We start from the raw sequence: 22500 nt of genomic DNA on the forward strand, positions 1-22500 counted from the left end.
CTGGCCCACAAACTCACACTTTTACTTAGAAGCATTTTTTCCACCTCAAAATCTTTTTTCTTTATTTTAGATTTGTTTTCTGCCAGTTTTTAAGCGACAAAACAATTTAAATTTTACAATAAGTATATTTGACCAGTTCATAAATAAGCCCACATTTAAAATACGTATTTCTAAAAATGTCCGATGTATGTTTATACTGGTCCTCAGAAGAATCGCTCTTGAGTGAGAGGCCCAACGCGCATGCGCGCCTCTTTCCGCGGTAGCGCTTTAACGTAAAGACACACGAGCACGCGCAAAGACTGACCGACACATTCTCAAACTGTTCTGGAGTCAGCGTGAAAAATTACATAGCAAACACTTATGTTTTATTATTACTATTTTTTGCATGGGACTAAATCGGTTATCTGTTATAAAAGGTAAACACTCAGGACTATTCACACATTATTTATAATCTGATTATAATCTTGACATAGGCCTATATGTCAACTTAAAAAAAAAAAATATATATATATATATATATATATATATAATAATTATTTTTAAGTTGACATATATGTCAAGATAATAATAATATATAATATATAAAATTAAGTAAATATAGTAAATATATGAAAATGGACTACAGGGCTAACAAAAACTCAAACGAGCAGAAATAAGAAATCAGAAAAAAGATTGATTCATGCATATAATCACACACGCAGAGACACTCTTTACACTCTTCTGTAAGTTCCTGACATACACACACATCTCGAGGGACCGTGGTAGATGATGACTGACAACACCAGGACACAGAAGCGTCTCAGTTTGCGGCACCATCACTGCAGGACCATGAAACTCACGTCTCGGTCCTGACCCACTTACTCCAGAACCTGCAGGACCACACAAGTTCCCACAAACTCTAAACAACACCAGCACGTTTGTTTCACACTGAGGTAGAATTTAGCTATACTCATATCTCCCTCTGTTCACAATTCAGCTTTTTTCTACGCAGTCTGTTGTTAAGCGGACGGCGGGTCCCTCTCCACAGTACGTGTCAGTGGTGTGGGTCAGTGCTCCAACCGCAGGATGTGTGAAGGGTTTTGTGTCCGACGGGCTCTGGGTCGGGAGCGAACACTAGTGCCCGGAGAGCACAGCAGCTGTCATCGTTTATCACTCCATGTTTTCTGAGAACGAGCAGTCAGTAAACGAGGCAACGTACAGTATACTCCCAAAAACAAGAAACACACATGGACACAATTATGACATTCAAAGTGATTCTTAAGTACTGTTTAAGATCCAAAATGAAACTAACTGTAGTAAATCAACGAACATACTAAGACCATTTTACAGGTCTTATAGAATATGATTCAGTGAATGACAAAAGGCTGTTTTTTTCTGACTAAACCAACAAAAGCAGATGTTGCCGTGTGGAAATACACTGCAACCATGTTCGCTTTTCTCTGGATTGGTATGGCCCAGTCAGGAACTGTTTCACACACACAGAGTTCTGCCTAACACACACCCCTGAGTGGGACTAACACACCCCTGAGTGGGACTAACACACACCCCTGAGTGGGACTAACACACACCCCTGAGTGGGACTAACACACCCCTGAGTGGGACTAACACACCCCTGAGTGGGGGCTCTACTAACACACCCCTGAGTGGGACTAACACACCCCTGAGTGGGACTAACACACCCCTGAGTGGGACTAACACACACCCCTGAGTGGGACTAACACACCCCTGAATGGGGGCTCTACTAACACACCCCTGAGTGGGGCTAACACACCCCTGAGTGGGACTAACACACACCCCTGAGTGGGACTAACACACCCCTGAGTGGGACTAACACACACCCCTGAGTGGGACTAACACACACCCCTGAGTGGGACTAACACACCCCTGAGTGGGACTAACACACCCCTGAGTGGGACTAACACACACCCCTGAGTGGGACTAACACACACCCCTGAGTGGGGCTAACACACACCCCTGAGTGGGACTAACACACACCTCTGAGTGGGGCTAACACACCCCTGAGTGGGGGCTCTACTAACACACCCGAGTGGGGCTAACACACCCCTGAGTGGGGCTAACACACCCCTGAGTGGGACTAACACACACCCCTGAGTGGGGGCTCTACTAACACAACCCTGAGTGGGGCTAACACACCCCTGAGTGGGGCTAACACACACCCCTGAGTGGGACTAACACACCCCTGAGTGGGACTAACACACACCCCTGAGTGGGGCTAACACACCCCCCTGAGTGGGACTAACACACCCCTGAGTGGGGCTCTATTAACACCCCCCTGAGTGGGGCTCTACTGAACACCCCTGAGTGGGGCTAACACACCCCTGAGTGGGGCTCTATTAACACCCCCCTGAGTGGGGCTCTACTAAACACCCCTGAGTGGGGCTCTATTAACACCCCCCTGAGTGGGGCTAACACCCCCTTGAGTGGGGGGCTCTACTAACACCCCCCTGAGTGGGGCTCTACTAACACACCCATGAGTGGGGCTCTACTAACACACCCCTGAGTGGGGCTAACACACCCCTGAGTGGGGGCTCTATTAACACACCCCTGAGTGGGGGCTCTATTAACACCCCCCTGAGTGAGGGCTCTACTAACACACCCCTGAGTGGGGCTAACACACCCCTGAGTGGGGCTCTACTAACACCCCCCCTGAGTGAGGGCTCTACTAACACACCCCTGAGTGGGGCTCTACTAACACACCCCTGAGTGGGGGCTCTATTAACACCCCCCTGAGTGAGGGCTCTACTAACACACCCCTGAGTGGGGGCTCTACTAACACACCCCTGAGTGGGGGCTCTACTAACACCCCCCTGAGTGGGGCTCTACTAACACACCCCTGAGTGGGACTCTACTAACACACAGTCTTTCAGTATTCTGTGACATACTACAGTAAGTATATTCTGAATCAGCCAGAAGTAAGATAAATATATTGAAGTTAAAAATACTTTCAAATAAATAAAACTGTCCCGACATTAAATCAAAGATGATTGACTGCATCCGAAATACACATTTTAATGTGCTCACAAATACACATTTGTGCAGTTGTAGAGGGTGACAGTGTGTGAGGTATGTGTGGCTGTGGTTCAAGTTGAAGTATGTGTGGTTCACGTTGAAGTTGAAGTGGTCCCTGGGTTTCTGCTCATGGGCTCTGCCGTCCACATTCAGGACTTCCAGGTGACTAAACCATCTGATGGAGACGCTAAATGTGTAAGACTGAGGGTGTTTCAAACACTAGACTGAACCGTCGCTCTGACATCCTCAGCAGTGCGTGCTGGTCCAGATCTGACGTCAGCAGTAACAGGTGCTGAATCCAGATCTGACGTCAGCAGTAACAGGAGCTGAATCCAAACGTCACTGCAGCGCTTGAGATTGTTGGTTTCCTTGAGACCAATCCAGATAAATAAAGCCCTCATTCCCCTCATCAAATTATAGAAACAATTCTCACTGAACCAAGGCCTCCACTTCCAGATAATGGCCCACTGTTAATTCTATACGGTGTCTATAAATGTAATCAGGAGCGATTATGAAGTGGACACATTAGCGGAGAAGAGAAGTGTGAGATTTATTAAGGGCAAATCCAGTCAGAATCATGTACATGGTCCAGGGTCAGTTTATCAGGAGAATCAGACACAATCAGAAACAATATCCACAACCATATTAACATCAAAGTTAATGTTAAGGAACAGCAAGGGACACGATAAAACACAGGGTATAAATACACGGGATGATGAGGGATTAATCGTGACAATAAATAGCTTTTAATTCTAAGTTGTCTATAAAAATGCTGTTAATTCTAAATTTTCTATAAATAGCTGCACATGCCCAGCAGAGAGAACAGATAACCATGTCATAAATCTGTCATGGTCACATGGTCTCTGGAGATCTAAGCACTGCTGGCCCCGCCCCCAAGGGCACTGCCACGTCGTCACGGAGACGCCGCACACATAAACTACATGTCAATCAGAGAGCTTCACTCAGACCATGATAACAAATAATGGATTAAATGGAAAAAAGTTAAATTAAAGTACATTAAAATGTAATTTGATAAAATATGTTTGTAACTGAATGAATATGGATGTTACTTTGTTGCCCTATCATGCTGATGTTGTCTGTTCATTTTGTGTGTAGTGTGTGATGTAGAGTGTAGTGTGTGATATAGTGTGTAGTGTGTGATGTAGAGTGTAGTGTGTGATGGAGTGTGTAGTGTGTACTGTGTAGTGTGTGATTTAGTGTGTAGTGTATGATGTAGAATGTAGTGTGTGATATAGTGTGTAGTATGTGATGTGTGTAGTGTGTGATGTAGAGTGTAGTGTGTGATGGAGTGTGTAGTGTGTGATGTAGTGTGTAGTATGTGATGTAGTGTGTAGTGTATGATGTAGAGTATAGTGTGTGATATAGTGTGTAGTATGTGATGTAGTGTGTGATGTAGTGTGTACTGTGTGATATAGTGTGTAGAGTGTAGTGTGTGATGGAGTGTGTACTGTGTGATTTAGTGTGTAGTGTGTGATGTAGAGTGTAGTGTGTGATATAGTGTGTAGTATGTGATGTAGTGTGTAGTGTGTGATGTAGAGTGTAGTGTGTGGTGTATGATGTAGAGTGTATTGTGTAGTGTGTGATACGGTGTGTAGTATGTGATGTAGTATGTGATGTAGTGTGTAGTGTGTGATGGAGTGTGTAGTGTGTACTGTGTAGTGTGTGATGTAGTGTGTAGTGTGTGATGTAGAGTGTAGTGTGTGAAGTAGTGTGTAGTGTGTAGTGTGTGAGGTAGAGTGTAGTGCAGGGGTACTCAACTGGCGGACCGCGGTCCGGATCCGGACCCGAACGCAGTCCTGTCCGGATTCAATCTCATTCCTGATTAACTGGATACGGACCAAAACAAAACCTTAGCATTTATTTCAGGGCTATTGAAAAAACACTCCGTCACGAGTGTTACGTTCGCCACCCCCCCCCCCCCCCCCCCCCCCCCCCCTCTCAACAACTTACGTTCGCCACCCCCCGCCCGCACCGGACCTCAGGTCACAGGTATCTGCCAAAATTGGACCGCGGACAAATTTAGTTGAGTACGCCTGGTGTAGTGTATGATGTAGAGTGTAGTGTGTACTGTGTAGTGTGTGATGTACAGTGTAGTGTGTAGTGTGTAATGTAGTGTGTAGTGTGATGTACAGTGTACTGTGTAGTGTGTGATGTACAGTGCAGTGTGTAGTGTGTGATTTAGTGTGTACTGTGTAGTGTGTGATGGAGTATGTAGTGTGTAGTGTGTGATATACTGTGTATTCGTCATGAAGGTTCCTCTTCTTCATTAACGTTCCCCTTCTTACTTAAGGTTCCTCTTCTTCATTAAGGTTCCTCTTCTTCATTAAGGTTCCTCTTCTTCATTAAGGTTCCTCTTCCAGACGGGCTGAGACAACATGCTCAATTCGCCATGCCAGCCTCTGTCTGAGCAGCTGTCATCAAGGCTGAGACAATAGAACGTCTCTGGCATAGAGACACTGGGGTCGCCAAGCTGCCCCCCGGGGCTGATGGGGGTCTGGTGTGCAGGTGGTGCAGGTGTCAGGATGGAGGTGGTGGTGTGAAGACACATCAGCAGGAACACGGAGCTGTACGGCTCCAACTACGCAACTCCTACTGGACCACAAAACATTTTCCAATGCTACACTAAAGAGATATATCACCCCTTAAAAAAAGATCAAACAGAAGATGAATGGAATGAATAATTGAAAATGAAAGAGAAGTGGAGTGAGATGGTGAGTGGGCTGTAAAGTGAGTGGGCTGTAAAGTGAGCAGGGGTGTTTTCACTCTGGATTTGAGGAAGGACGGAGCAGCGCCAGCTGAGCTCTGGGGGGACGTCGGTCCAGCTGTGCCAAGTGTGGGCAGGAACGTTGCCTCATCCCGTCTGGCTTGCACGCACATCTCACTAGGTCCTCGTGATACGAGAGGCCTACAGCTCGCCTCCACTCCTGCTCTAACACAACACAGATGTGTCCTTCAGTTTGAAGCCCTCCAGTGATTTAGAAACCAGGAGCACTGTGAGGCCTCTGTGTGTGTAAGGACCCGAGGACGGGGGGCAGCCCTCTGTCCAGATCAGCAGGTTTCTGAATCAACCGCTGTCTGAAGGTCTTTTGAAGAAGGAGGACCAATGCAGCAAACCCTCCCGCTCCAGTTAAACTGGTGGAGTTCATGCCTCCCACTCCAGATAAATTCATGGAGTTCAATCCTTCCGCTCCAGATAAACTTGTGGAGTTCAAGCCTCCCGCTCCAGTTAAACTCGTGGAGTTCAAGCCTCCCACTCTATTTAAACTCATGGAGTTCAAGCCTCCCGCTCCAGATAAACTCATGGAGTTCAAGTCTTCCGCTCCAGATAAACTTGTGGAGTTCAAGTCTCCCGCTCCAGTTAAACTCGTGGAGTTCATGCCTCCCGCTAGTTAAACTCGTGGAGTTCATGCCTCCCGCTACAGTTAAACTCGTGGAGTTCAAGTCTCCCACTCCAGTTAAACTCGTGGAGTTCAAGCCTCCCGCTCCAGTTAAAACTCATGGAGTTCAAGCCTCCCGCTCCAGTTAAACTCGTGGAGTTCATGCCTCCCGCTACAGTTAAACTCGTGGAGTTCAAGCCTCCCGCTCTATTTAAACTCGTGGAGTTCAAGCCTCCCGCTCCAGATAAACTTGTGGAGTTCAAGTCTCCCGCTCCAGATAAACTTGTGGAGTTCAAGCCTCCCGCTCCAGTTAAACTCGTGGAGTTCAAGCCTCCCGCTCTATTTAAACTCATGGAGTTCAAGCCTCCCGCTCCAGATACACTTGTGGAGTTCATGCCTCCCGCTACAGTTAAACTCGTGGAGTTCAAGCCTTCCGCTCCAGATAAACTTGTGGAGTTCAAGCCTCCCGCTCCAGTTAAACTCGTGGAGTTCAAGCCTTCCGCTCCAGATAAATTCGTGGAGTTCAAGTCTCCCGCTCCAGATAAACTTGTGGAGTTCAAGCCTCCCGCTCCAGTTAAACTCGTGGAGTTCAAGCCTCCCGCTCTATTTAAACTCATGGAGTTCAAGCCTCCCGCTCCAGATAAACTTGTGGAGTTCAAGTCTCCCGCTCCAGATAAACTTGTGGAGTTCAAGCCTCCCGCTCCAGTTAAACTCGTGGAGTTCAAGCCTCCCGCTCTATTTAAACTCATGGAGTTCAAGCCTCCCGCTCCAGATACACTTGTGGAGTTCATGCCTCCCGCTACAGTTAAACTCGTGGAGTTCAAGCCTTCCGCTCCAGATAAACTTGTGGAGTTCAAGCCTCCCGCTCCAGTTAAACTCGTGGAGTTCAAGCCTTCCGCTCCAGATAAATTCGTGGAGTTCAAGTCTCCCGCTCCAGATAAACTTGTGGAGTTCAAGCCTCCCGCTCCAGTTAAACTCGTGGAGTTCAAGCCTCCCGCTCTATTTAAACTCATGGAGTTCAAGCCTCCCGCTCCAGATAAACTTGTGGAGTTCAAGTCTCCCGCTCCAGATAAACTTGTGGAGTTCAAGCCTCCCGCTCCAGTTAAACTCGTGGAGTTCAAGCCTCCCGCTCTATTTAAACTCGTGGAGTTTATGCCTCCCGCTACAGTTAAACTCGTGGAGTTCAAGCCTTCCGCTCCAGATAAATTCGTGGAGTTCAAGTCTCCCGCTTCAGATAAACTTGTGGAGTTCAAGCCTCCCGCTCCAGTTAAACTCGTGGAGTTCAAGCCTCCCACTCTATTTAAACTCGTGGAGTTCATGCCTTCCGCTCCAGATAAATTCGTGGAGTTCAAGTCTCCCGCTCCAGTTAAACTCGTGGAGTTCAAGCCTCCCGCTCCAGTTAAACTCGTGGAGTTCAAGCCTCCCGCTCCAGATAAACTCGTGGAGTTCAAGCCTCCCGCTCTATTTAAACTCATGGAGTTCAAGCCTCCCGCTCCAGATAAACTTGTGGAGTTCAAGTCTCCCGCTCCAGATAAACTTGTGGAGTTCAAGCCTCCCGCTCCAGTTAAACTCGTGGAGTTCAATCCTCCCGCTCTATTTAAACTCGTGGAGTTTATGACTCCCGCTACAGTTAAACTCGTGGAGTTCAAGCCTTCCGCTCCAGATAAATTCGTGGAGTTCAAGTCTCCCGCTCCAGATAAACTTGTGGAGTTCAAGCCTCCCGCTCCAGTTAAACTCGTGGAGTTCATGCATCCCACTCCAGATAAACTTGTGGAGTTCAAGTGTCCCGCTCCAGATAAACTTGTGGAGTTCAAGCCTCCCGCTCCAGTTAAACTCGTGGAGTTCAAGCCTCCCGCTCTATTTAAACTCGTGGAGTTCATGCCTCCCGCTACAGTTAAACTCGTGGAGTTCAAGCCTTCCGCTCCAGATAAATTCATGGAGTTCAAGTCTCCCGCTCCAGATAAACTTGTGGAGTTCAAGCCTCCCGCTCCAGTTAAACTTGTGGAGTTCAAGCCTTCTGCTCCAGATAAACTCGTGGAGTTCAAGTCTTCCGCTCCAGATAAACTCGTGGAGTTCAAGCCTCCCGCTCCAGATAAACTTGTGGAGTTAAGATACTCTTAAAGGATTAGTGGCTACTCATAGCTTACCCACTACCCTTAAGGGATTAGGGGCCACTCATAGGTTACCCACTACCCTTAAGGGATTAGGGGCCACTCATAGGTTACCCACTACCCTTAAGGGATTAGGGGCCACTCATAGGTTACCCACTACCCTTAAGGGATTAGTGGCTACTCATAGCTTACCCACTACCCTTAAGGGATTAGGGGCCACTCATAGGTTACCCACTACCCTTAAGGGATTAGGGGCCACTCATAGGTTACCCACTACCCTTAAGGGATTAGGGGCCACTCATAGGTTACCCACTACCCTTAAGGGATTAGGGGCCACTCATAGGTTACCCACTACCCTTAATACCCTTAAGGGATTAGTGGCTACTCATAGCTTACGCACTACCCTTAAGGGATTAGGGGCCACTCATAGGTTACCCACTACCCTTAAGGGATTAGTGGCTACTCATAGCTTACCCACTACCCTTAAGGGATTAGGGGCCACTCATAGGTTACCCACTACCCTTAAGGGATTAGTGGCTACTCATAGCTTACCCACTACCCTTAAGGGATTAGGGGCCACTCATAGGTTACCCACTACCCTTAAGGGATTAGTGGCTACTCATAGCTTACCCACTACCCTTAAGGGATTAGGGGCCACTCATAGGTTACCCACTACCCTTAAGGGATTAGGGGCCACTCATAGCTTACCCACTACCCTTAAGGGATTAGGGGCCACTCATAAGTTACCCACTACCTTTAAGGGATTAGGGGCCTCTCATAGGTTACCCACTACCCTTAAGGGATTAGGGGCCACTCATAAGTTACCCACTACCTTTAACAAACAGCACATGCTCCAGTAAAGTCACACACATGATCATGAACTCTGGGCTTGTTCTGTCTACTGGTTTCGTCATATTGATTCAAACGTATTATACATGTTCTCTGTTAAAATAATCTCACCCCAAAACATTTAGGCATTAGTTCACTGTATTAGTCATTACATTCCAAAATGTTGAACTGGCTGTAATAATCTGTCAAGCATATTCCACACATTTCTATTAGAAATTTTGGGTAAATGTTTCCAAAAATGATTAACTGCTCTCAGGAATCTTGACATTGACGTGTGAAGGGAAGTGTGTGTGTATGAAGGGAAGTATGTGTGTATTAAAGGAAATACTCTGGGAAGTACTCTGGGAAATACTTTGTTTTGTGTCGCAACAACATGGTCTGATGACAAATTACAGCACAAACAGTAAAAGCATGAATGTCCAATCTCCTACACAACATAACACAGAACTACTTATACCGACACCTGACACCACCGAGAAGATGTAGCATCGTGAGGAAAACCTTCAAGATCACAGAATATTTAGAGTCACTGTTATACTAACAACACTGAGAAGTATTTTGACTCATTAACTCTAACCTGACTGGCTAATCAAACATACTGACAACTTACTGGTTAACTCACTGGTTGATTGAGGCACTGGATGTGGGACTGACTGTCTGGCTGTCTGATGGACTGTCTGGCTGTCTGATGGACTGTCTGGCTGTCTGATGGACTGTCTGGCTGTCTGATGGACTGTCTGATGGACTGTCTGATGGACTGTCTGATGGACTGTCTGATGTGCTGTCTGATGGACTGTCTGATGTGCTGTCTGATGGGCTGTCTGATGGACTGAAGAACAGATGGCGTGACTGATTGACTGGCTGGGTCACAAATGAGCTGAGGACTTACTTACTCCAAGGTTGACATGGGGATGGAGGGAGAGGAGGAGGGAGGGAGGGAGAGAGGGTGAGAGTGAGGGAGAGCGGGAGGGAGGAGAGGAGGGAGGGAGGGAGAGAGGGGGGAGAGAGAGAGGAGGAGGGAGGGAGTAGGAGAGTGGGAGAACGAGGGATGATGAGACCACAGGAGATAGAAAAGAGAGACAGAAGACAGAGGGCAGTGTGATATATGTATATGTGCATGTGGGCCTCCAGAGAGAGGGAGCGCGGGAAGGAGAGAAGACACAAAGATCTGATAAACACACACTCTTTCCACAAGTGTAAATGCCAAGGTTGAAACATTTGAGCTGTTTCTTCGTTTTGTGTTTCAAGGTTACAAACCAGAGTGAAGGAGACGGGCTTGGCTTGTAGGACTGTGGATTTAGACTGAAGACTTTCTACTCAGACACCATATCAGAGAACATAGAAACACACACACAGACACTCTCTCTCTCTCTCTCTCTCTCTCTCTCTCTCACACACACACACACACACAGACTCTCTCTCTCGCACACACACACACACACACACACACACACACACACACACACACAGACTCTCTCGCTCTATCTCTCTCTTTCACACACACACACACACACACACACACACACACACACACACACACACAGGAGTGAGAGAGAGAGAGAAAGGGAGAAAAACGGAGAATCTCACAGACCAACATCATTTTTACAAGAGCTGTGACCTGGTTACCAAGCAAACAAATGAACACCGAAACTACTGTGTGTGTGTGTGTGTGTGTGTGTCTGTGTGTGTGTGTGTGTGTGTGTGTGTGTGTGTGTGTGTGTGTGTGTGTGTGTGAGTGTGTGTGTGTATGTGTGTGTGTATGTGTGTGTGTGTGTGTGTATGTGTGTGTGTGAGTGTGTTTGTGTGTGTGAGTGTGTGTGTGCACATGTCTTTGTGTCTTTGTGTGTGTGTTTATGCAAATGTCCATGATGAACTTGTAAATGTCTGTGAGGTGGAACACCTCACACTGGTCCCTTAGTGGCTGCATATGAGAGTAAAACACCCTGGCCCCACACACACACACACACACACATACATACACACCCACACACACACCCACACCCCCAACCATCCACACATCCACCCACACACCCAACCATCCACACACCCAACAACCACCCTGAATTTAGTGTCTGTGGATGGGCTTATTTTACATGTCTGTCTGGGAGAACTGACATCAAAGTGTGTGTTTATTCTGAGTACCATGCTTCAGGGGGGCTGGGAGATTAAACATTAACTCGCTCATGAGCACACACACACACACACACACACACACACACACACACACACTCACACACACACTCTCACACTTCTCTCCCTCCCCGTCTGGTGTAATACTGCACTGTGTAACCTGTGCCAAACCGCATCAAACATTACAAATGTTTCAAATTTGTTTAGTGGAATCAGTGGTCAAAGTTGTGAGAAATAAATTATTACACTTTGCACACAGATGATCAACCAGTCTCTATTCACACGCTTGCACACAGTCACATACACAGTACACACACAATGCCCTATACACACTGCTCCAGTGAACACACACGCCACACATACACATGTTTGTACACACCATCGCAATGATGACAGCAGAGGAGAATAGGAAATGAATTCTGATTTGAGGTTTTGAGATCATTTCTGATTTGAGGTTTTGAAGAGGAAGGAACACGTTTATTTCTTACACTGCAATGCAAAACAAACATTCTTTCCTAATTTAATTACTAGTTTTTATTGTTTGTTTATTTTTTCAGAAGCTGCAATGCCACCATGACAGTCATTTCAAAATGTTTATTGAATCATTTACTGAATCATTTACTGAATCATTTACTAAATTGTTTACTGAATCATTTACTGAATCATTTACTGAATTATTTATTGAATCTTTTACTGAAATGTTTCCTGAATTATTAACCGAACTGTTTACTAATTAATTTGCTGAGTGCTGGGTGTCTTCACGTTAGGTAAACCTGTGTACACGTAACCATCACTACTCAGTAGTTCATTACTCAGTAGTTCACTAATCAGTAGTTCACTAATCAGTACTTCATTACTCAGTAGTTCACTAATCAGTAGTTCATTACTCAGTACTTCATTACTCAGTACTTCATTACTCAGTAGTTCACTAATCAGTAGTTCACTAATCAGTAGTTCATTACTCAGTACTTCATTACTCAGTACTTCATTACTCAGTAGTTCACTAATCAGTAGTTCACTAATCAGTAGTTCATTACTCTTTCAGCTGTCTGGTTTGTTTTGTTGAGTCAGTGGTTTCCCATTTTCTTCTACACTGAATCAGAACTCCACCAACGTGTTCGTTTGCTGATTTTCTGAAACAGGCGGTGAAGTGGATTAAAGCATTTCTCCTTTTTCCATTGTGAAATGAAATTCACACTGCCAAAGTATATATGGATCACACAGGCAGAGTGTGGCCGTCATACCAATAGAGGAGAGAAACTACGGACAGAGAACTTCTTTTAACGCCTCCTTCACTCCGTCCATCTCTCCCTCCCCCTCACTCTCTCTCCATCCCTCTGTCTCTCTCTCCCTTCCTCTCTTATGACAGACAAATTAGGTGGAAGAGAAAGGATGGAAGAATAGCAATGTGACTGGTAATTGAATATATCACAGGTTGCGGAATAATATAGGGAGGCTTTGTGGTATATTTGCGTGTGTGAGAGAGAGAGTGTGTGTGTGTGTGTGTGCTAGTTTTAGTTGGAGGAGACACCATGTCCAGTTTGTATGTGTGTGTGTGTGTATTAGTTGTGTTGGGGGAGACACTGTGTCCAGTGTGTTTGTGTGTGTGTATTAGTTGTGTTGGGGGAGACACTGTCCAGTGTGTCCACACATGTTTCAATGTGTGAAATGTAGGTTAGTTGTCATGTGCCACCTTATCATATTACTGATTTGGTATCTCTCAGAATCTCTCCCGCCCCCTCTCCCTCTCTCTCTCTCTACATCTTTTCCTTGTTCTCTCCCTCTCTGTCTGTCCTTTCCTCCATCTTTCTGTGCCTCTCTCTCTCTCTTTCACTCTCTACATCTTTTACTTGTTCTCTCCCTCTCTGTCTGTCCTTTCCTCCATCTTTCTGTGTGCAGCTGGGTGTTTTCTTATCTGGAGTTTTCTGTGTTTGGCTCTCTCTCATGGCCTTCATAGACACAACTCCCACTCATTTACACACACACACACACACACACACACACACACACACACACATTTTTACATGCATATTAGGAATATGACTTTGTATATTCCTCTTTAGTGACGTTCCTTCAGTTCTGACACTGTGTGTGTGTGTGTGTGTGTGTGTTTCTATGTATGTGTGTTATAGGGCAAAAAACCACTAAACTGGCCTAGTATAAATCGCTGCTTTCAAATACTATTAAATTGTACTGAAATCAGGTGTGTTAAGTCTAGTGCTGTCTCTGCCATTTTAAAGCCACTGCCTCTAGGGTCCAAACGTTCCCTGAAATGTGCACTTTCGGTGTTAATTTAGCAGCCGTTTCACAGTCTGCTTGGTAAGCTGTGAAGATGTCTCTCAAGGCCACGTGTAACCGGAACCACTGCGTGTGTTAGTGTTTCCTCTACATTAACACGTGTATTACTGCATCTATCTGCGTGTGTTAGTGTTTCCTCTACATTAACACGTGTATTACTGCGTCTATCTGCGTGTGTTAGTGTTTCCTCTACATTAACACGTGAATTACTGCGTCTATCTGGGTGTGTTAGTGTTTCCTCTACATTAACACGTGAATTACTGTGTCTATCTTCGTGTGTTAGTGTTTCCTCTACATTCACACGTGTATTACTGCGTCTATCTGCGTGTGTTAGTGTTTCCTCTACATTAACACGTGAATTACTGCGTCTATCTGCGTGTGTTAGTGTTTCCTCTACATTAACACGTGTATTACTGCGTCTATCTGCGTGTGTTAGTGTTTCCTCTACATTAACACGTGAATTACTGCGTCTATCTGGGTGTGTTAGTGTTTCCTCTACATTAACACGTGTATTACTGCGTCTATCTGGGTGTGTTAGTGTTTCCTCTACATTCACACGTGTATTACTGCGTCTATCTGCGTGTGTTAGTGTTTCCTCTACATTCACACGTGTATTACTGCATCTATCTGGGTGTGTTAGTGTTTCCTCTACATTCACACGTGTATTACTGCGTCTATCTGCGTGTGTTAGTGCAAACACTTACCAAACTCGCAATCCCATGAAAACGGCACAATCAGTGGGAAGGTAATAAACTTTCATTGTGTTGGATTTTGCTTATATCCTTAAAATAAATCGACCAAAGATACAATATAGGAGTAAACAAATAACTAAATCGTAGATTTCATGATAGCGCAGGACTTCAGGTGAATTGATAAGGCCGCTGCTATTTGCTAATGTGAGTATCGTGAGGACATTTTGTTTTCAACAGCGCCCTCTAGGGGACACAGTTAAAGGTCCACGGCAGAGTAACGTACCTGTGTTGTAAAATCACGTAATTCTTTAGCAAGTAGAGTTTTTGTAAATAATTTCCGAGGCAGTCTAAGAAAACAAATCCTCAGTGTATCACTCTAAATGGCCTCGACAAAGTCGTTTTAAAGCTAGTTACTTAACTTCCCTAATTCACTCGACATAACACGAATCAAAAACAGATCTGAAGTGTGAGATATGCTTTAGAAATCTACGAATCCAAACCCACGGACGCCATTTCACCGCATGTGGCGCTTTATGGCGCCTTTGCCTTCTGAATACAGACTGAAGGACAGAAAGTAGAGAGGTGTGTGTCTCTTAAAGAGACAGCAGTGCTTTTCTACAGTTAATTTAGTTAACAGAGGGCAGTTACAGAGCCATGATGAAGATAAACAATTCAAACATATATATCCACCCCTCCCTCTTCTCAACACCGTTAATACCTCCCTATTAACTAACCCAGGCATCATTGCTTTTAATCCAAATGATTTTACATCTCTTTAACAAGTTTCATACAAGATACAGAACACACTGAACATTGCACTTCAACAGCTACTTAACCTGAAGCAGATTATTTGGAATATAAACGTTTTCAAATAAATAAATGTTTTCATCTGTTGCACATGCACAACGTAGTCAAATCACAAGTAAGATTTGTTTAAAGATTAGTTTAAAAGTCAAAGGAAAGTTCTGAGTCAAGAGGATAAATACCTTCTGCTGCTGTAAGTCGCCCTGTAAAGCATGAAATATTCATTCAAACATCAGAGCCGTCAGGTTGGACTTGGCTGGAGTGATTTGGTCTTTGTCCATAAATGTCACAAGCACAGGTTCAAAAACTCTGGATCAGCAAGCTGGTTAAATGAAGGGCCATCGTGGGGGGGGGGGGCATGACTCACACCAGTGATCTGTACAGGGCTGGACGCTAGTGAATGGAAAGACAGATATATCCTTGAAGATGGACAACAGAAGGACAGATATTTCCCTGAAGACGTAAACACTGGAATGGTAAACCCAGTTTGCAGCTCTTGCAGAGCAAAAGAGAGAGAGCCGACCTGCTGCAGAATAAAGAGAACTTCTGCTCTTCAGCATCGCTGAGTCTGTAAGTTATATTGTGGGTTAGCCAGCTACCTATTATTAACAGCCAGTCAGATTATTATTGTTGAGGAATTTACATTATCCCTGTAATGTAATGCAAAGTATCCATGTATTGTGAAGTTATTGTGGCTGTACATCTAACATTAGCTAGCTAATTTGCTAATGTCAGCCAATTACTAGCTAGTTAGTATCCGTGGGGATACCCAGGCGTTCCCAGGACAGGTGAGAGATATAATTTCTCCAGCGTGTCCTGGGTCTTCCCCGGGGTGTCCTCCCAGTTGGACATGCCCAGAACGTCTCACCTGGGAGGTTCTCAGGGGGCATCTGGATCAGATCAGCTCGCTTCTCTCTACTTGGAGGAACAGCAGATCTACTCAGAGTCTCTCCTGGATGACTGAACTCTCACTCCCTCCTCTCTACGGGAGAGAGACACCCTGTGGAGGAAACGCATTTGACCCGCTTGTGTTCATGATCTCATTCTTTCAGTCACCACGCAGAGCTCGTGACCACAGGTGAGAGTCAAAACTTAGATTGACCAATCAATTGAGAGCTTTGGGGAGAGAACTCATCACTTTCTGACTTTAACCCTTTTACTTTCTCTATTGATAAAGAAATTATGATAACCATTGTATTACGTTAGTTTAACATCATCTCAGTGTATTATTGGTCTTTTCTCCAAATAAAACAAAAAATTGCTAGCAGTATTCCGATGTCTCAATAGCTAGCTAGCTAACATTACATAATTATTGCTAATTTGTTCATGACAGTCTTGCAATTTGACATATTTGTATTCCATATGCACCCCGTTTAATTTTAATTCAAGTCCAGCAGTGGTCTGTATAGTGAAGACTGGTAAAGACTGGAAGGGCAGTCTACAGACCACCACCAGTAGTCTGATAATGCAACAGTGTTCTGACTGATGCATGAAAGTTGAAAAAGAAAAGGAAAAGCTATAAAGAAGGATACTCAGAAGAAGGATACTCAGAAGAAGGATACTCAAAGCACAGTAAAGATATAATTTAGAACGTATGACAAAGTGCTGTGCATGGTATGAAAACCAGATTGAAATGGTTCATAAAGGTTCTCCTTATTTATAAAGAACTGGAGCTGAGAGGCTAAGACCTTTAGACTAGACTAGAAAGGAGAGATTAGAGGTTAGCCAACAGTTATCAAGAATCTCAGCATCTAGTCCTGTTTTTTATAAGGCTTAAGTTTTAAGGGCCAAATCAGAGGCGAGAGATACATTAACCATGTGACATATAGGAGAAGAAATATCTGGAACACTCCTTAGGAGTGAGATGAAGACAGGATCAAGCTGACAGGTAGAGGAGTTGAACAGAACTCATGACACTTTAAGAACGGTACCACCGTGATCAGCTTGTAGAGGGTAAAAGAAGCTATTGGTTGCTTTTAGCCTTTGCTAATTTTGTCATTACAAACTCTAAGGAAAATGTCCCAATCTTCAGCAGTGCTGGTAAGGGCACACCGGAGTCGAAGTTTGTTGATATTATAAAAGAGGATGTTTTTCTTAGATTTCTTAGGAATATGTTCAGGACAGGAATGTGTGGATAAGCAGAAACGCAAGAAATTTGTTAGACTGGCAAAAACAGACATGCTGGTATTAACTTCAATGAACCGATGATCCAAGACTAAAGACACTAAAGAGGTAGACATATAGTAGACGCGGTAGACGTGATATCCAGACCAGTAGACCAAATTAAATTGAATATAGGACTACGAGAGTCAGTCAGAAAATCAATGTTGCATCAGACAGAAATAATTAAGCAAGGACTAAAAATCATAACATATAAAGCATCTAATATCCACATGAATATTAAAATCACCAAGCACAGTCATCTCCCTGTAAACAGGACAGGGAGAGTAAATCACTGTATTCTGACAGAATATCTGGTGGAGATTGATCATACCGACGGTCAATAAATCAGCAGAAACAGTGGGCTGACAACAACTAGTATCAGAGCCAGAAATTATAATGAGTGTACATCCTGAAACTTACAGAGACTAATATTCAATTATTATTATGAACAACAACTAGTCCATCATATTTCCCCTGTATTCTGGGAAAGACATCAGTCTGTAGGAAAGACATCAATTCCTTCAACTATGTAGTTTGTGAAATTTTGGTAGACTGTGGATTTGTGGACTGTGGATTTTGGCACAGAGAAAACAGGTCAACCTGATAGGACAGTCCATGAACAAGCCAATGAACTCAGTGTGCTTCCATCTGATTACCCCAAACATGGGGCAGTTTCCCTCGTAGAGTGTACCGTGCTTGTTTTTGATGGCTAGGTTTCCCCACACGTTTCCCACAGCTCTTCGAATTCACTGAACCTTTAGTCATGCCAAAGTTTTAAAACCTGGCCCTTGCCTTAAGATTGTTTAGGAGTGTTTATCTCACAAAGTTTTGAGGGGTTTAGGAATGTTTCTCTTATTCAGGTTTGGAGGGTTTAGGAGTGTTTATGTCACCAAGGTTTGGAGGCTTTAGGGATGTTTATCTTATTGAGGTTTGGAGGGTTTGGGAATTTTTATCTCATTGTCTCATTGAGGTTTTGGAGGCTGAGGAAGCTGCACTAAACACCATATAAGAACCTTAACAGGTTCAGCCATTACACCTGAGATCTGATCTCTCCATATATAGTGATATGGCATATACACTATATGGCCAAATGTATTCGCTCACCTTCCTTGATTCACATATGAGCTTAAGTAACATCCCATTCCTAATCTGTAGGGCTCAATATGACGTTGGTCCACCATTTGCAGCTAGAACAGCTTTCCACAAGGTTTAGGAGTGTGTTTATGGGGATTTTTGACCACTCCTCCAGAACCGCATTTGTGAGGTCAAATACTGATGTTGGATGAGAAGGCCTGGCTCTCAGTCTCCACTCTAATTCATCCCAGAGGTATTCTGTTGGGTTCAGGTCAGGACTCTGTGTAGGCCAGTCAAGTTCATCCACACCAGACTCTGCCATCCATGTCTTTATGGACCTTGCTGTGTGTACTGGTGCACAGTCATGTTGGAAAAGGAAGGGGCCAGCTCCAAACTGTTCCCACAAAGTTGAACACATGGAATTGTCCAAAATGTCTTGATATGCTGAAGCATTCAGAGTTCCTTTCACTGGAACTAAGGGGCCAAGCCCAGCTCCTGAAAAACAACCCCACACCATAATCCCCCCTCCACCAAACTTTACACTTGGCACAATGCAGTCAGACAAGTACCGTTCTACTGACAACCACCAAACCCAGACTCGTCCATCAGATTGCCAGATGGAGAAGTGTGATTCATCACTCCAGAGAACACACCTCCACTGCTCTAGTCCAGTGTTGGCGTGCTTTACACCACTGCATCCGACGCTTTGCATTGCACTTGGTGATGTATGGCTTGGATGCAGCTGCTCGACCATGGAAACCCATTTGATGAAGCTCTCTGTGCGCTGTTCCTGAGCTAATCTGAAGGCCACATGAAGTTTAGATGTCTGTAGCAACTGACTCTGCAAAGGGTTGCCGACCTCTTCACACTATGCACTGCAGCATCAACTGTACCTGGGGTGGGTTTCCCGAAACGTTCGTAGCGCTAAGTACTTCGTAACCTCGTATGAAACGTCTGAGGTTAAGAAGTACTTAGCGCTACCAACGTTTCGGGAAACTCACCCCTGTTGCGTTAGTTTACCACTTATACACCTGTGGCCATAGAAATTATTGAAACACCTGATTCCAATAATTTGGATGGGTGAGCGAATATTTTGGCAATATAGTGAATCTTCAGATGTTATGCAATATAATCTAATGAAACTACAGAACCTAATATGATCTACTTAAACACAAAAACAAACAAATACATCAACACACAAATCTAAGTACATCTGCCCTGGAAGATTCATCTTCAGATACACCTTCAGGTGATCACTAGGCTATTCTACACAGATCACAGATATAGAGACACTCTCCTTCAATAGAGACACTCTCCTCCTTCAATAGAGACACTCTCCTTCAATAGAGACACTCCCCTTCAATAGAGACACTCCCCTTCAATAGAGACACTCTCCTTCAATAGAGACACTCCCCTTCAATAGAGACACTCTCCTTCAATAGAGACACTCCCCTTCAATAGAGACACTCTCCTTCAATAGAGACACTCCCCTTCAATAGAGACACTCCCCTTCAATAGAGACACTCTCCTTCAATAGAGACACTCCCCTTCAATAGAGACACTCTCCTTCAATAGAGACACTCCCCTTCAATAGAGACACTCTCCTTCAATAGAGAAACTCTCCTTCAATAGAGACACTCCCCTTCAATAGAGACACTCCCCTTCAATAGAGACACTCTCCTTCAATAGAGACACTCCCCTTCAATAGAGACACTCTCCTTCAATAGAGACACTCCCCTTCAATAGAGACACTCTCCTTCAATAGAGACACTCTCCTTCAATAGAGACACTCCCCTTCAATAGAGACACTCTCCTTCAATAGAGACACTCCCCTTCAATTGAGACACTCTCCTTCAATAGAGACACTCTCCTTCAATAGAGACACTCCCCTTCAATAGAGACACTCCCCTTCAATAGAGACACTCTCCTTCAATAGAGACACTCTCTTTCAATAGAGACACTCCCCTTCAATAGAGACACTCTCCTTCAATAGAGACACTCTCCTTCAATAGAGACACTCCCCTTCAATAGAGACACTCCCCTTCAATAGAGACACTCTCCTTCAATAGAGACACTCTCCTTCAATAGAGACACTCCCCTTCAATAGAGACACTCTCCTTCAATAGAGACACTCTCCTTCAATAGAGACACTCCCCTTCAATAGAGACACTCCCCTTCAATAGAGACACTCCCCTTCAATAGAGACACTCTCCTTCAATAGAGACACTCTCCTTCAATAGAGACACTCTCCTTCAATAGAGACACTCTCCTTCAATAGAGACACTCCCCTTCAATAGAGACACTCCCCTTCAATAGAGACACTCTCCTTCAATAGAGACACTCTCCTTCAATAGAGACACTCCCCTTCAATAGAGACACTCTCCTTCAATAGAGACACTCTCCTTCAAAGCAGTTACGGTCAAGTCCCTGAGTCTACTGTCAGATCACAGACCACGGAGCCCATAAAGGACATACAATCCACACCATCTGCCCAGTAAACTCTACACAATTACAGAGAGTTATAGGTGGACCCAAAACAGCACAGGAGAGAGAGCGCTTCACCTGTACAAGCAGCTCACCACGTTCCCTCCCAATAAAGTCTAAATGAAACTGTAAAAACCTTAAATAACATGTTTTACTATTCAGCATCAATATCCAGTTTAAAGCCACTAAAAACACAAATTAAAACTTTTGATCAATATTGTAAAATTGAGAGAATAAATTATCTTAGAAATCAAACCAGCACACATCTAAGTGCACTTATAATGTAGAGCTAAAACAATATAAATACTAAGAAAAATTGACAAAACTACATATCCAAAATCTACTGAAATCATAAATTTTAATGATGAATTTGATGAAAAAATCATAATATTTAAATCAGAGAAATTGACCCTACAGCCTACAAAAATAAGCAGACAAAATGGACTTTTGAATGAAATGCTGAAAAATTCAAATTCAAGCAGGTCATCCTGAGCCTCTTTAACCTGGTACTGAATGTGGGCCACGTCTCTAACACCTGGGATCAAGTCTCATTACACCCATATTCAAGAGCAGAGACATAATAATTACAGAGGAACCTGTTTAAACAGCAATCTTGGCAAGTTGTTCTACAGCATTAACAACACAAGACTCATAAATTACATTCCAGAGCATAATGTCTTTTCACACCACTCAGACTGGATTCTAACCAAAGTGCTAAACATCAGACCATATTTTCTCTCTCCATATCAACAAATGTACAAATCAACAAATACCTTCAGAAAAACATCTAAAGTGTCTGCCTCCTCTGTAGACCTGCAGACAGACTCTGTAGACCTGCAGACAGACTCTAATGGCCATTGACTCTGTTTGGCATGGAGGCTTCCCCTCAAAGCGTATGTACTGTGATATAGGAGGAAGAATACTAGGCATTCTACTCAACCAACCAACATACCTTCACGGCTGGAAACAGACAGAGTTCTTCAGTCCAAAACATGGAGGGAGACAAGAACGACTCCTTTCTCTTGCCCTCTTCAACATCAGTATTAGTCCTCCAGCTACGCCACTAACAGTAGAACATTCCAGAAAAAATACGTCCAGGGAAATTAGTCCAAATTCACCACAGAAACATCCAAAATCTAGCAGACTAAATAAACATGTCTTGGTTTTAAAACCAAGTTTCAACCAAGTTCATCTGGTAATTTCGATCTGGCCCTGAATGACTCGGTAGAGAAGGCAAGGATGGTTTTCTGTGCTATTAAAGGATCCATTCAATCTTAATTACCAGTTTCAACCTGGCTCAATTTCCCAATTAATTATAGAACCCACTGCATTATACAGCAGTCAAGTCTGAGGACCGCTAACCTATCAGAGTTCTGTAAGAGGTTTCTCAGAGTGCAGAGGACCTCACTAAACACCACACGCAGGACAGAATCAGTCAAACACCTCCACACCTCCACTACACACACC

At 44.2% G+C, this 22500-nt stretch overlaps 1 protein-coding gene across 2 annotated transcripts in view; it reads left to right on the forward strand.

Moving 5' to 3' along the window:
* The window catches only part of eda2r (ectodysplasin A2 receptor), a 36660-nt gene that overhangs the window by 923 nt on the left and 13237 nt on the right, over positions 1–22500 (forward strand). The gene's annotated exons all lie outside the window — the stretch shown is intronic.

The sequence above is a fragment of the Brachyhypopomus gauderio genome, unplaced genomic scaffold, assembly GCF_052324685.1.
Source record: "Brachyhypopomus gauderio isolate BG-103 unplaced genomic scaffold, BGAUD_0.2 sc54, whole genome shotgun sequence".
Lineage (NCBI taxonomy): Eukaryota > Metazoa > Chordata > Actinopteri > Gymnotiformes > Hypopomidae > Brachyhypopomus > Brachyhypopomus gauderio.